The 13,201-nt window shown below is 48.5% G+C and overlaps 1 long non-coding RNA gene across 2 annotated transcripts in view; it reads left to right on the top strand.

Annotated features, from left to right (window-relative positions):
• Positions 1-12,263, top strand: part of LOC146817736 (uncharacterized) — a 75,821-nt gene extending 63,558 nt beyond the window's left edge. For both annotated transcript variants that reach the window (XR_014962578.1, XR_014962577.1), the window contains 2 exons: positions 8,820-9,076; positions 10,592-12,263. This is a non-coding gene — a long non-coding RNA (uncharacterized LOC146817736). The remainder of the gene's footprint in view (positions 1-8,819; positions 9,077-10,591) is intronic.
• The last annotated feature ends 938 nt before the right edge of the window (positions 12,264-13,201 follow it).

Here is a 13,201-nt window from a genome sequence, read left to right as displayed (position 1 = left end):
GGAGGCAGAGGGCGCGCCTTGCAGAGGGGTCTGGACGGCATGATGACCCCCAACTGGCACGCATCATAGATGCGTACCGGGAGAGCACCGGAGGATTTGGCCAGGTAGTGGGGATCCTCAAGGACATGCAACAGGAGCAGGCTGCCCACCATGCCCGTATGGAGGCCAAGTGGGATGCCCTTACTGGGGTGCATCGGGACATACTCCAATGCCTCCGCCAGATCAACACAAACCTGTCCACACCTCCCCGTGTGGCCACAACATCTGTTGCAACATGTCTGCTAGCGCCACAGGGAGGCAGGAGGACTCTGGCGGAAAGTCCCCTGCACCGCAGAGGCCTGTACCTGAGGATCCCCCCCAGGAAGAAGAGGGGTCGTCCAAAGAAGGACATGTGAGAGGCAGATGTCCCAGCACATCCCCCAGGGCCTCTAAACCTGTTCTGGACAATGTTCTTTGTGCGCAACCCGTTCACCTTGCCCAATCGCACACAACTCGCCCACATGACATGGAGGGTTCATGTTGGGCCAATGTAACAGATGACTGTGGACTTCACTCTGGACATTTCATCTACCAGCACTTCCAACTGTAATGTGAACTTTGGATTCCAAAACCAATGTACAGCACCTACCATCCTGTGCACTTTCCTCACACATGTTCAAAATTAAAATCGCCAGTACACCATACTTGCCTCTGGTGTGATTCCAAATTGTCCTGTGTCATGGAGATGTTGATCTGCTACACAACACAGTGCATGCCAAATACTGCAACAATGTGACCAACGTCAGGTGAGTCATGGTGATGTGACACACGTGAGGGAGACACACCACTATGGCAACACAACACATACTCACCATGGCCTTGTTACTCATCACACACAATGATGTTGACCTGAAACACATAGGTATGCACAACCACAACACCTGTCCACAGTCAGTGGTAACAAGTCCACAGGTGAGGTAAACAAATGTCACTCAGATGTGGGAAGACAGACAACACACCTAACAAAGCATAGAACAGGTTCATTACACATAAGCAACATGTTTATTCAAAAATAGTTGCAAGGCAATTGTACGTTACGGTGGACACACGGTCACAGAGTGTCTGAGAATTGTAGTCCAGGGGTGTGTGGCACATCACTTGATGTCAATTGACTACTCCCACACTGGTGTCAGAATCTGGGAGTTAGGGGTCAGTGTTGAACAAACAACAGGCAAATTACCCTGTGAAGGACAGACACAAGACACAGTCAAAAGCACAGCAAAACAGTAGAAAAATGCAATACACATGCACCAAACATGTCACAATAAACCTACACAAAAACAAGTTAGCAGTATTACCCTATTGTGGAGTACACACCACCTGAATGGACACATCACTGCACGCATCCAGTCAAGTGGCACACAGACACACTCAGAGAGCAACAGAGCAGCCACAACAGATTCCAGGCTAACTCCATACATTGACATAACAACCCTGGAAATTCACATTCAGGTGAAGAAGTTGTTGATGAGCTGTGAGCGGACGTCACCCTCATCCTCATCATCACTGGCATCATGGCCCAGGCCGGGATCCTCCACAGGTGCCAGAGGTTGGTCATCGTCATCGTCATCCTGGATGAGAGGCACCTTCTTCCGCATTGCCATGTTGTGTAGCATGCAGCATACAAGGATTATTTTGCACACCTTTGCAGGTTCATATGGGAGGGCCCCTCCGGTCTTGTCCAGGCAGCGAAAGCGGCTTTTCAGGAGGCCGAATGTCCGCTCAATCATCCTCCTGCTCCGACCATGTGCCTCATTGTAGCGCATCTCGGCTGGTGTCACAGGGTTTCTGAGGGGTGTCAGCAATCACGGCATGTTGGGTTACTGGAGTCACCTACACACACACAAAAATGAACAAGTAGCTGAGTTTTGTAGGAGTGCGGAATACAACATTGACAAACACACACAATGATAAACAGTCAGTACACACCGACAAGCCAGGCATGCTGAGCTGGCATCTGTGACATCAGCGTTGCAATGCGACTTCTCCTTATTATGTAGGCATCGTGCGCAGAACCAGGGAACCGTGCACACACATGTGTGATAGACATGTCTGCAAGACATACCATCAGAGCATTGATCGAGTGGAAATGTTTCCTGTTCCGGTATGCCTGCTCATGTGCCTGTGGTGATATCAGGGCCACATGTGTTCCATCAATAGATCCGATGACGTTCGGCATCCTCCCCAGTGTATAAAAGGCATCCTTTATTTCAGTGAGTTCAGCTGGGCTAGGGAACTTGATGTACAGGTCAAGGAAATGCAACATCCCCTCCAAGACATCGCGTAGCACCCGACTAAACAGCGTTTGTGACATACAACCTGCTGTAGCCACAGTGTACTGGAAAGTACCAGTAGCTAAGAAGTGCCGGGCTGCCATCACCTTCACCTCTGGGGTCAGTGCTGTAGGGTATGTCCGCCCAGGTAGCAGATGTGGCGCCAACTGCTCTGCCAACTCCTCAATCAGTGGCCTGGTGAAGCGGTACCGTCAGATGCAGTCGCGTTCCTGCATGGTTGCAAGGTCTGGGAATGGTCGATGGACAGCTGGTGCCCTGCAGAACAGAGATGAACAAAGGAAGATTGTCGGTTCATCCACCCATGTGGCCATGACCAGGCTCAATATCACATGATAGATCATGGCATTACACAATGTACTGGGGTGTGTTCTGTTGGGCATGGACACATATGTCACCTACATGACCATCACCTCACATCTCAATTCCACATGTCCACATGAGTCCCATGTAGTGCAATGGCCAATCATCTGGCTGTGTCACCCGACCTAAGTACTGCTGTGATGTTACAAACACACACCACAGTGACAAGTGAGACCTGATGTCTCCCAGGCATCACAGATCTTTGCCATGCAGATACCCAGGGTCCCTGTATTGCCACATCGACAATGACATGGACATGGCGTATCACGTATGCACCACAAGGCAAGCGGGAGTCCCACAGGTAGTGGCCACTGTTGTCCCTGCAGGCCCTACATGTTCATCTCTTAGACACACACACACACCATCAAGGTAGATGCATATACCACATGGATGTGGAGACTGTCTCCCACTGGGCACATTTGATCAGCCACATCTGAGACGCAAATTTCTACCTGAATACCAAGGCAGATCGAGACACAACTTTATCACTTTTTCGGACACGACATCATCGTCCAGTGGCAGTGACATAGATAATTCAAATAACCGTTCAGACTTCAACAGAAGAGGGAATTTACAACAAAACTATCAACAACAACCGCCTTTTTTAGGGAGAGGTCAACGGAAACCTCGAGGGAGATCCAGATACACAAATCAACCATGGGAAATGTCAACAAGACGTCAGAACTACAAAAACTAAATGTTTCACCTATCTTTAATCTATCAGAAAAAGTCTTAACAGATGCAGAACTCAGCATTTTAGAACTGGGATTATCCTTCGTACCAACTAAAGGGACCAACTTTGTACAACTTAAGACAGAGTTCATCGAATTCTGCCGTAAAATTCGACTAAAAACCTTCTTTTTGGAAAACCCCATACAAGTTAGCACAGAGACAACTGGATTAAAGAAAAAATCAAGGTTCTGCCCTCCAGCATCAAAAGTCCCCAAAGAGGTTATTATTTTTGAAAAAGTGATCCTCTCAGCAATAGCTGAAGTTGAAAAACACAAAAAGAAATATGTCAAACCGAATATTACCAAGGCTCAAAAAGAAGCATTACTTGACCTAAAAAGCGACCCTTCAATAATAATAAAACAAGCAGACAAGGGGGGTTCCATCGTTGTATGGGCAACCGAGCGATATACCACCGAAGTAAATAGACAACTTTCCAATCAATTCTGCTACAGGAGGATAACAAAAGATCCCACATGTGAACTACAAAACAAACTCTTTCACATATTGCAACAAGGCTTTGACCAAGGATTTTTGGGCAAAAAAGAATTTGAGTACCTAAAAAATATCCACCCCCGGACCCCGGTGTTTTATGTACTCCCAAAAGTACACAAAGATCAACATCATCCACCGGGGAGACCAATAGTCTCCGGTTGCGAGTCACTAACAGAGCCCATCTCAAAATTTGTGGACTTTTTCTTGAAACCATTCATGTCAGATGTCAAATCTTATCTGAAGGATACCACCGATTTTCTAATCAAACTTGAAACAATGGAATTTGAAGAAGACTCCCAATTTTTAGTGACACTTGATGTCACATCATTGTATACGGAGATTCCGCAAGATGAAGGCCTAGCAGTGATTAAAACATTCTTAGACAGCAGACCCAAACCTGAAAAAATTCCGACAGAATTCATCATGGAGCTAGCCACGTTCGCCCTAAAGAACAACTACTTTTGTTTTAAAGAGGACTTTTACTACCAAATAAAAGGCGTGGCGATGGGCTGTCCCTTTGCCCCTGAGCTAGCGGTCCTCTATATGTCCAAATATGAGGACAAATTCGTTCACAACAACAATCCATTTGCCGATTGTATCAGTAGCTGGGTCCGATACATCGACGATGTTTTCATGGTGTGGTCAGGGGACGAGCAAAAACTACAATCCTTTGTCAATTGGCTCAACAACAGGACTCCTGATATAAAATTCAGCATGAATTGTTCTAAAACCAAAATGCCTTTCTTGGACGTTGAGGTTTACCCTACTAATGGACGTCTCATGACGACGCTATACAAGAAAGAAACTGACCGAAATCGAGCACTACATTATTCTAGCAACCACCCACGTAGTTTAAGAGAGAACTTGCCCTATGGGCAATTTCTGCGAATCCGCAGAAATTGCTCTTTCAAAGATGAATATTTTTGTCATGCAGAGAAGCTCAAGGCCAACTTGTTGGCTAGAGGCTATCCGAAAAAACTGTTGAAAAGAGCAATAAAAAGAGCATGGTGGACACCACGTGAAACATTGCTGGAAAGACGTGAAAAATCACAAACAGAGAGAATTGTTTGTGTCTCCACATTCAATCCAACATCCAATTGGTTCAAGAAAATTATCAATCAAAACTGGCACCTGTTAAAAAACCTGGACAAAACACTCAATGAGATTCCGTTATTTGCATTCAGGAAAGACAAAAATATTGCCAACCATATAGTGCGAGCTGCACTACCCACCACAAAAAGTACCGACGTAAGAAATATGTTGGGCCTACCACCCATAAAAGGCCATCACAGATGTGGTACATGCATATGCTGTGATTCCACCGTTGAAGGAAACCTTTTCGCCCACAAAGGGATCTATTGGAAACATGAGAGTTTCACGAATTGTAAATCCAAGTTCGTAATCTACGGCATCAGTTGCCCATGCAATAAACTCTACATCGGTAAAACCAACCAGGAGATAAGGTTTCGTATCCAACAACATAAATCCCGGATTCGTAGAAATGTTCCAAATGCACCGCTGGTGAATCATTGGACGCTGCAAAAACATACCGAAATGGATGTCAAATGGACAGTGATATCCCGAGTGGAACAAGATCAGAGAGGTGGAGACTTGGACACTAAATTACTTCAGAGAGAAGCTATGCTCATTATTAAATTCAACACGTCGGTAGATGGACTGAATGAACTTTCTGAGATATATAACCTATGACTGCCAACTAACAGCAAGTAAGTACTTGCCTTCTGCCGTTTTCACTGATGTAATATAATATAATATAATATATTGCATGTTATGGCGCTTTGGTGACCAATTTTAGCCAAACACTTCTTCATCCCGTTCTACTAGCACTTTACAAAAGACAAAAGCGTCAGCCTTGCCGCGTCTATCAACTGCTTCTGCTAAACACCTTCTGGCAGACTACGAATCCCAGAAGCCTCATAGCCGCGCTTCCCGCGCATGGGTTAAAGGTGCTCCAATAGGCAAACAGGTACCTTATGGGTGATCAACCATCCGAGAACAGACACACGGACCACGCCGACTCTGCAGGTAACCGCTCCTCGCTTTCCAAACATAGCTCGCACAAGCGGTTGGAGCGTTCAGGCATTCAGTAATCTGACGGAACCTATTCTCTCCTTTAGCTGTCTCCAAATCGGCCGACTGAGTTTACGCCGCGCCAGCTCCTGCTACGGGCAGGAGACGATCGAGCAGTGGATTGATTCCTTTCTCCGGAGGTAAGCGCCCTGAGAACACTGCGCAACCTTTTTAAACCACTGCAGGCTAAACATGGTAGGCGAAAGAACGCGCCTTGATTCCCCTCCATTTATGCTTTCAGATATTCGTTAGTATCCATTTGCAGTCGGAACACCCTGTGGTCGTCCTGTTTTTTTGAAAATAAATCCCTTCAGACACCCTGACACCGTTCCACACACCCGTAAGTCTGACAAATCAAAACTAGACTGTGTATTCATGTCGTTTCTATGTTGCGTGAATATGTTGGTTAAAACGGATGTAGAAAGGTGTTTTAGATTAGTGGTTGTCATTGGACTAGTGGTTCTTTGAAACTAGTGTTGCTATAGAAATAGATAACAATTTTGGCTTTCCCTTTCTTTAGGGTTGGGCAGAGTTCCCTGTGCCTTAGTTTAAGGTAAGATTTTTTCGACAATGCGGCCTTTCACTCACATGGTGGGCCAGCTTAGTAAATTTTTGTTTCTCTGCTTTATTTGCAGTCAAGTGTTGGTCCTGACGAGAATCCCCTCAACAAAGGGATTCGAAACGCGTAGACCCTGGTGTTTGCTACGGCCAATCGTGCGAAAAAACAGCTTTAAGTTTCATTATTATGCACAGCATTGATTCGATGGCCCTTTTTTGTAAAAGATTTATTGAATGAAGATTTTTTGTCTCATGTTGTACGTTAGTTTGGTTGGATGAGCAGTATGAGTAGTATGAATGTTGTCCTCATGGGTGATTGTTTGAATGAATATAGTGGTGTCTAATTGTTTCTAATATTGTCATTATTAAGTTATGTGCTTTTCATGTTTTTGTAAGGTATATGTATTGCTAAGACTCAAAATGTTTTTAAATGTGAACTAAAAATTAGTCACAAGATTAAATCCAACGGAATAATTGGTTGTCTGGGCCCTTGTTTTATTCTGGGAACAGAAAAATTTTAGGTAAATCTACACGTAGCATTGGCTCGTCTTTTTGTTCCTATATTATAATTGGTTTGGCCTTGCTGCCACACGAGCCAGAACCCCCCTTTTTGGTTTTCTACATCTGAGACACAACATGCACACAGACTGTGGGTGAACATCAGAATTGTGGCTACAGGTCTCACTGTGTCAAGGATTCTGCCCCCATGTACACGTGCACAGCCTGGGAGTGTCTGAACAAAAGTGCCACCCAACAAACAAAATGTGCCCCCCAACACACAGGGAATGCAGCCTTACATGCCATGGGACACTGTGTGGGCAATGCTGTAGTGTGGTAAGTGTGCACTGGTGTCCCTGGCAAGTAATTGTGTGTTGAATCCGTCGAATAGTCAAACCAATGAGGTCCGACACGGTTGACAATGCATACGCATTGCACGGTTCATGACCGAGCCTTGCGTACACTTTGCCATTGACTGCCATGAGGTCCGACGCGGGTGACAATGCGTACGCATTGCACGGTTCATGACCGAGCCATGCGTACGCTTTGCCATTGACTGCAATGAGGTCCGACGCGGGTGACAATGCGTACGCATTGCACGGCGAGCCGTGCGTACGCTTTGCCATTGACTGCAATGAGGTCCGACACGGGTGACAATGCGTACGCATTGCACGGTTCATGACCGAGCCGTGCGCATGCTTTGCCATTGACTGCAATGAGCTCCGACGCAGGTGACAATGCGTACACATTGAACGGTTCATGACCGAGCCGTGCGTACGCTTTGCCATTGACTGCAATGAGGTCCGACGTGGGTGACTATCATGCATATGTGTCGGGCAGGCATGGTCCGAGACAGGCGTACGCCTTGGCCATTGAATCGTATGGAGACGGGTGCATGTGTATTTTCGAAATACGCGTTGTACTGTCAGTTGACCGAGCAGGGCACACCCATTGGCTCTGGACTGTCATGGAGACGGATGCGGATTCAAAACTTGTACGAGTTGTGCACTGGAAATTCAGTTGGATGCCTTCAACAATGTTGCAATTACCAGTGTGTCATGAAGGTGAAGATTTGAACGATGCGGAAGGCGTGTACGAGGCGTACTTTTCCATGGATTGGCCAGATTCATAGAATGCAACCGTGTTGGACCTATCACTTGAGACACATGGCACATATTCTGCCTCTGCAGCACAGATATAAGGCTGGCTGTCCCCCAGGGAGCTCACTTGCCTGCACTACATGCTCCTGGACCACATCCCTGCTACCACTGCTTCTGTCTCTACATCCTCTGGCTCCTGCAATGGCATGTACTCTGGAGAGGGCCCCAGCCTTCACTGAGGAGGAGAACCAGGCCCTGCTGGACGGGCTCCTTCCACAGTACAGCAAGCTGTAAGGGAAACCAGGGGAGCAGGTGAATGTGCAGTCCACTGCCTTCCTAATTGTGCATGTTGTCTGACTAGCAGTACTAGCAGTGTGTACACCAGTGGCAAGCATTCTCACTGACTACTTTAATTCCCCAAAGTGTGTAGGGACATGTAATGAACAGGTGTTCTGCTGCTAAAGTGCATTAGTATAAGCTTAAACTTCCCAGGCATTGTTAACATGTCAGACAGGCAGGTGATTTGTCCTTCCCCATGGTTGCACTGCCTGTGTAACTCATTTCCCTTTGTGAAGATGACATGTATATCCAAATGTGTGCATCACAAATATGGGGCATGCGTGTTAATGTACTTTTAACTTTCTCATCCTCACAGGTTGATGCCCACCAGAAGCAGGAGATATGGCTGACCATCGCCCGGGCAGTTCGTCCGGTGGGGGTCTACAAGCGCCGGATCCGCAACTGCCAGAAGAGGTGGCAGGACCTTCGGGCTGGACCCGGAGGATAGCTAGGGTCCAGCTGAAGCTTTCACCTCCATGCACTTGACCTTGACCCCCCACATGCTCCGGAAACTGGCGGTGGTCTTCCCCGACCTGGATAGGCAGCTGAAGGCCAGACAGCAGCAAGAAGGGGGTAAATCCATGCCTAATCTGTGTACTATGTCTGACATGAGAATTACAGTCTTTTGGCCTGGTCACACTTCCACATTACGTAGGTCTTGTAGTCCAATACTCAGGCCCCTCAATTGTGTGGTGCACCCTCCTCATCTGGCCCCTACAGTCTGTTGCTTGTGTCACTAGGGCACTGTGTCCCTGCAGTCAGCTATGCTTCAGCTACTGGACAGCATCTGTTCCCGTGACTCTATTGTGTGTTTCATGGGTGGTTCAATTGTTTGCCCAATGCCTGTTATCTGACATGTGATCTGTGTGTGCCCTTGATATGTGTTACAATTGCTGGTCTGACTCGCCACATGTGGCTGGGGTATTTCAAACAAAACCATGCAGCAGGGGACTCCAATTTGTGGGTGTCAGGAGTATGTATATCAAGTATGGCAACTTGCTTAGCCACCTGATTACTGTCCAGGGCCAAACACTGTTTCACGTAGACCTGGGCAGTCATGCCTCCTCAAGGGCATTTAGAAACACTCTGTAATCCCACTCCTGTGTATCAACTTACAGGTTGTGCTTCGTGACATGTGCCTTCAGGTGACTGCCTCTGTGTCATTATGGTGTGGCTTCCTGTTACGTACAACTGGGGTGTCCATGGTTTTGAGAGTCAGCAGGACATCTGAGATGTGACTGTGTGAGACAAGACCTGTGTAACATTTAGGTGTGTGATCATCTGACAGCGCACAATGGTGTATGCAACTGTGTACTTCAGGCAGCTGGGTTACATGCACGGCAGACTGTGATGTGCTAATGTACATGGAGTTGTGTTTGCAGAGACTCATATGTCTGATTTGCATGATGTGGGGTCTTCTGGGTCCTGGATATGTTGTTTGCAGGGGATGGGCAAGTGCACTTGTCAGCCGCAGAGTTTGCTTTACCCCTGAGCTATGATTGTGACACAGTGCATACTGTTGTTGTCTGGATGCCCTGCCCCTGTGACAGGAGACAGTGTTGACTGACTTTCCAGGCATGCCAGTGCCATGGCATTTAATTTGCTATGAGTGATCCTGCATTGTGTTCAAGTGTGCACCATGCACCCCATTGTGGCATTGACTATCAGGACATGAGAACATCATAGTGTGTGTTGCTGGCATGCATCACAAGCATGTGAAATGAGTCTCTGCCCATCCCTTCATCTGACACCTGTACTGAGTCAGTGGCAAGAGATGTGCTGTGTGTATAGTGACATACTCCTACATGTTCACTTGCATGTCCAACTGATGTGTGGGTGGTGCATGTTGGGACATTGGGGTATTAGCATCCAACATGCAACAGACATATGGGTGCAAGTCAAGGAGGGATATGTGTGCCATGGTTGATGTTGAGAGTGACAATTGGCTTATTCTAAACAGTGTTGGCACTTTGAGCAGTGATTAGCTGATGATGCCAGGGTTTGCCCTGTGATGTTATGTACTCACTGTGGTGTGTGCAGTCAGTGCGGGTGACTGATGTTGTTCTCTTTCTTCCTATTCCTATCCAGATACATCCACGACCACAGGAGGGGACAGCCCCACGGACCAGGAGGAGCCACAGAGCCTGACAGGGACAGAGGGAGAGGAGTTGGGGGACCCAGTGGCATGGAGGGCGAGTGGAGCCACACCGAGGAGTCATCAGCACCATCCCCCCCAGCTGAGGGCCACAGCAGCTCTGAGGATGAATCCCTTGTGGAGGCGGGTGTCAGCAGCCACCAAACCCCAGCTAGTGAGGCTGTCCCCGCCACTGCCCCCACCACCACTATCACCACCCTCCCATCGGCTCCCATCCCAGAGGTCCGTGGAGGCTCCCGTGTTCGGGAGCATGTCTCCTTTGTGCCAGGCACCGCACCCCCTGCCCCTGTGTCCCCTGCTGCCCTGAGGTAGGAGTCTGTGGACTTACTTAGACAGATCCATGTAGGGCAGACATCGATGCTGAGTGTCCTACATGCACACACCACTCTGTTGACGAAACTGGTGTTGTTCATGGAGGGCATTTCATCGGGCATGTCTGCCCTTCAGAGGACCAATCGGTCTGTGGACTCCTCCCTGACGGCAGTAGTGTTCCTCCTCCAACAGTCCCGCACCCCTCCTACCCCTGCATCACCTACAATTCCTAGCCACCTACCTATCCCAAGCACACACACACCTGCACATTCTCACAAAGCCACAGACACGGGCAGCACACAAACACCCAAACCAAGGGCTAGACGTGCACACAAGCAAGCGCAGGGGACTGATACCACACTCACAGGGGATGGTTTGCAGACAAACACACAGTCATCCCCAACCACTCCGCAGTCCTCCGAAACCTCTTCCTCCCAGCCCCCTTCCCTTGCCTCACCTGCAACCCCATCTCCCCAGAAGCTCTTCCTCTGTGACCTTGGCCTCTTCCCCACCGACCCAGCAGATCCAGATTACAAGGGGAAGAGGAAGTCCCCACACACAGAGGGGAGTGCCCCTCACACCCGGACACCCTCCCCTAGGCACTTTCAGACTGAGACCCCCACCCGCAAGTCCCCCCGGAGCCAGAAGAGCAAGAACCCACTGCCGCCACGCAGCTCCAAGGCAAAGTCTCCATCCTCCATCCCCCAGGCCACCACTCCAGAGGTTCCCCCGCCACACCCTTCCCCGGGTTCCCCCACCCACAGATACCCCATCCCCATCCCCAAAATGCTGAGACTACTTGCTCCTCCACAACTGGTCAGACGGTTAATGCTAATGATGCGGGGACCGTGTCCCCCCCTCTGTCCTGCCGAATTCACCGGGACCCCATTCCGCTCACATGGATTTAGGCACTGCAGTGGAGTCCACGAGCACCCCGTCTGACTTGGGCACTGCAGTGGGGACCCAATCCACTCCATCTGACCTGCCCACTGAAGTTGTGCCGGCACCCACCCCATCTGACTTCTGCCCCACAGTTGTGACTGCACCCACCAGTCAGCTCCACTGTAGTTGCAATTGACTCTCCTGCATCCACCACCCCTTCACTGCCTCTTTCTGCTGCGCCCTGATCCTGTCCCTGCGGTGCCTGGCCTGCCCCCATGTATGCCCCTCCGAGGTGATGTCCCCTGTCCTTTCAGTGCAGGCAAGCAACGTGTGACAGTTGTCACTCAAGTTCACTCCTTGTAATTTGATGATGGACTGGCCATTGGCCTTTTGTTTGAAGGGACGTTTCAATTTTCATCTGCTGAATAAAGCTTTTTTCTTTATCCTTGTGAACTTGATTTAGCTGTACATTAGGTTGATGATGTTTAGCATGCCCTTGCACCTGTAATGCTTGGTTTCCAATGTTGAATACTGAGGTGTTGATGTGAGGTACTCCATGTGGTCCATGAGACATGTATCCTATTCTGATCGGTATCCATGTCATCCTTTGCAGCTAACTGGGTGTGTCATGATTAACAATTTGAGAACATATCTGTGAACATTTCATTTGCATGGTCACATCTGTGGCTTACACCCATGCACATATGATGTGCTTCCCATTGTCCAATTTGTCTATTTCTCTGACTTTGGGCGCATCTCCACTGGACCTACAGGTGTGGGCATCATTGGTATAGGAGCAACTGGGTCCTCTGTGCAACTTGCTGTACATATGTGCTGAGTATGTGCAGATGACTTAGGGGAGACTCACGTACCCAGGCTGTTGTGACCAGAGCCTTCATTGTGTGGTAACATGGCTGACTGACCAAGTGTTCTGCTGACATGAGTGGGACGTGCTGTGACTATGTTTGGCACAGCTGGACTTACACAGGAGTTGGGTCCCTTCAGGCTATGTCACGGATGTGTTGTCCCGTGACATAGCCTGGGTCCATGGTGTGTGTTGTATGAGCATGTGTGTGTGTGTTCACATCCCTTTTCATACACAGGCAGTGTTCCCTACTGTTAATTGGTGGTTCATCATTGGGATTTGTCTGTTCTGAGTGGTGATGATGTGGTCAGACGCAGATGGGACACAGTCAGGGTTCCCCAAGGCACTTGTTTGTTCGCAATATCATGTAGTTGTCCCTAGGTGGTACCTTTCAGTGATTGAGACATGTGTATGTGTGTGTGACTGATCCCACTTGTCGGGTTCAGGGCTCTAATGTTTGCAGGTGTCAGCATGTGTGCCTTGT

Source organism: Triturus cristatus, chromosome 6, assembly GCF_964204655.1.
Source record: "Triturus cristatus chromosome 6, aTriCri1.1, whole genome shotgun sequence".
Classification (NCBI taxonomy): domain Eukaryota; kingdom Metazoa; phylum Chordata; class Amphibia; order Caudata; family Salamandridae; genus Triturus; species Triturus cristatus.
This window is presented reverse-complemented; position numbering and strand designations above follow the sequence as displayed.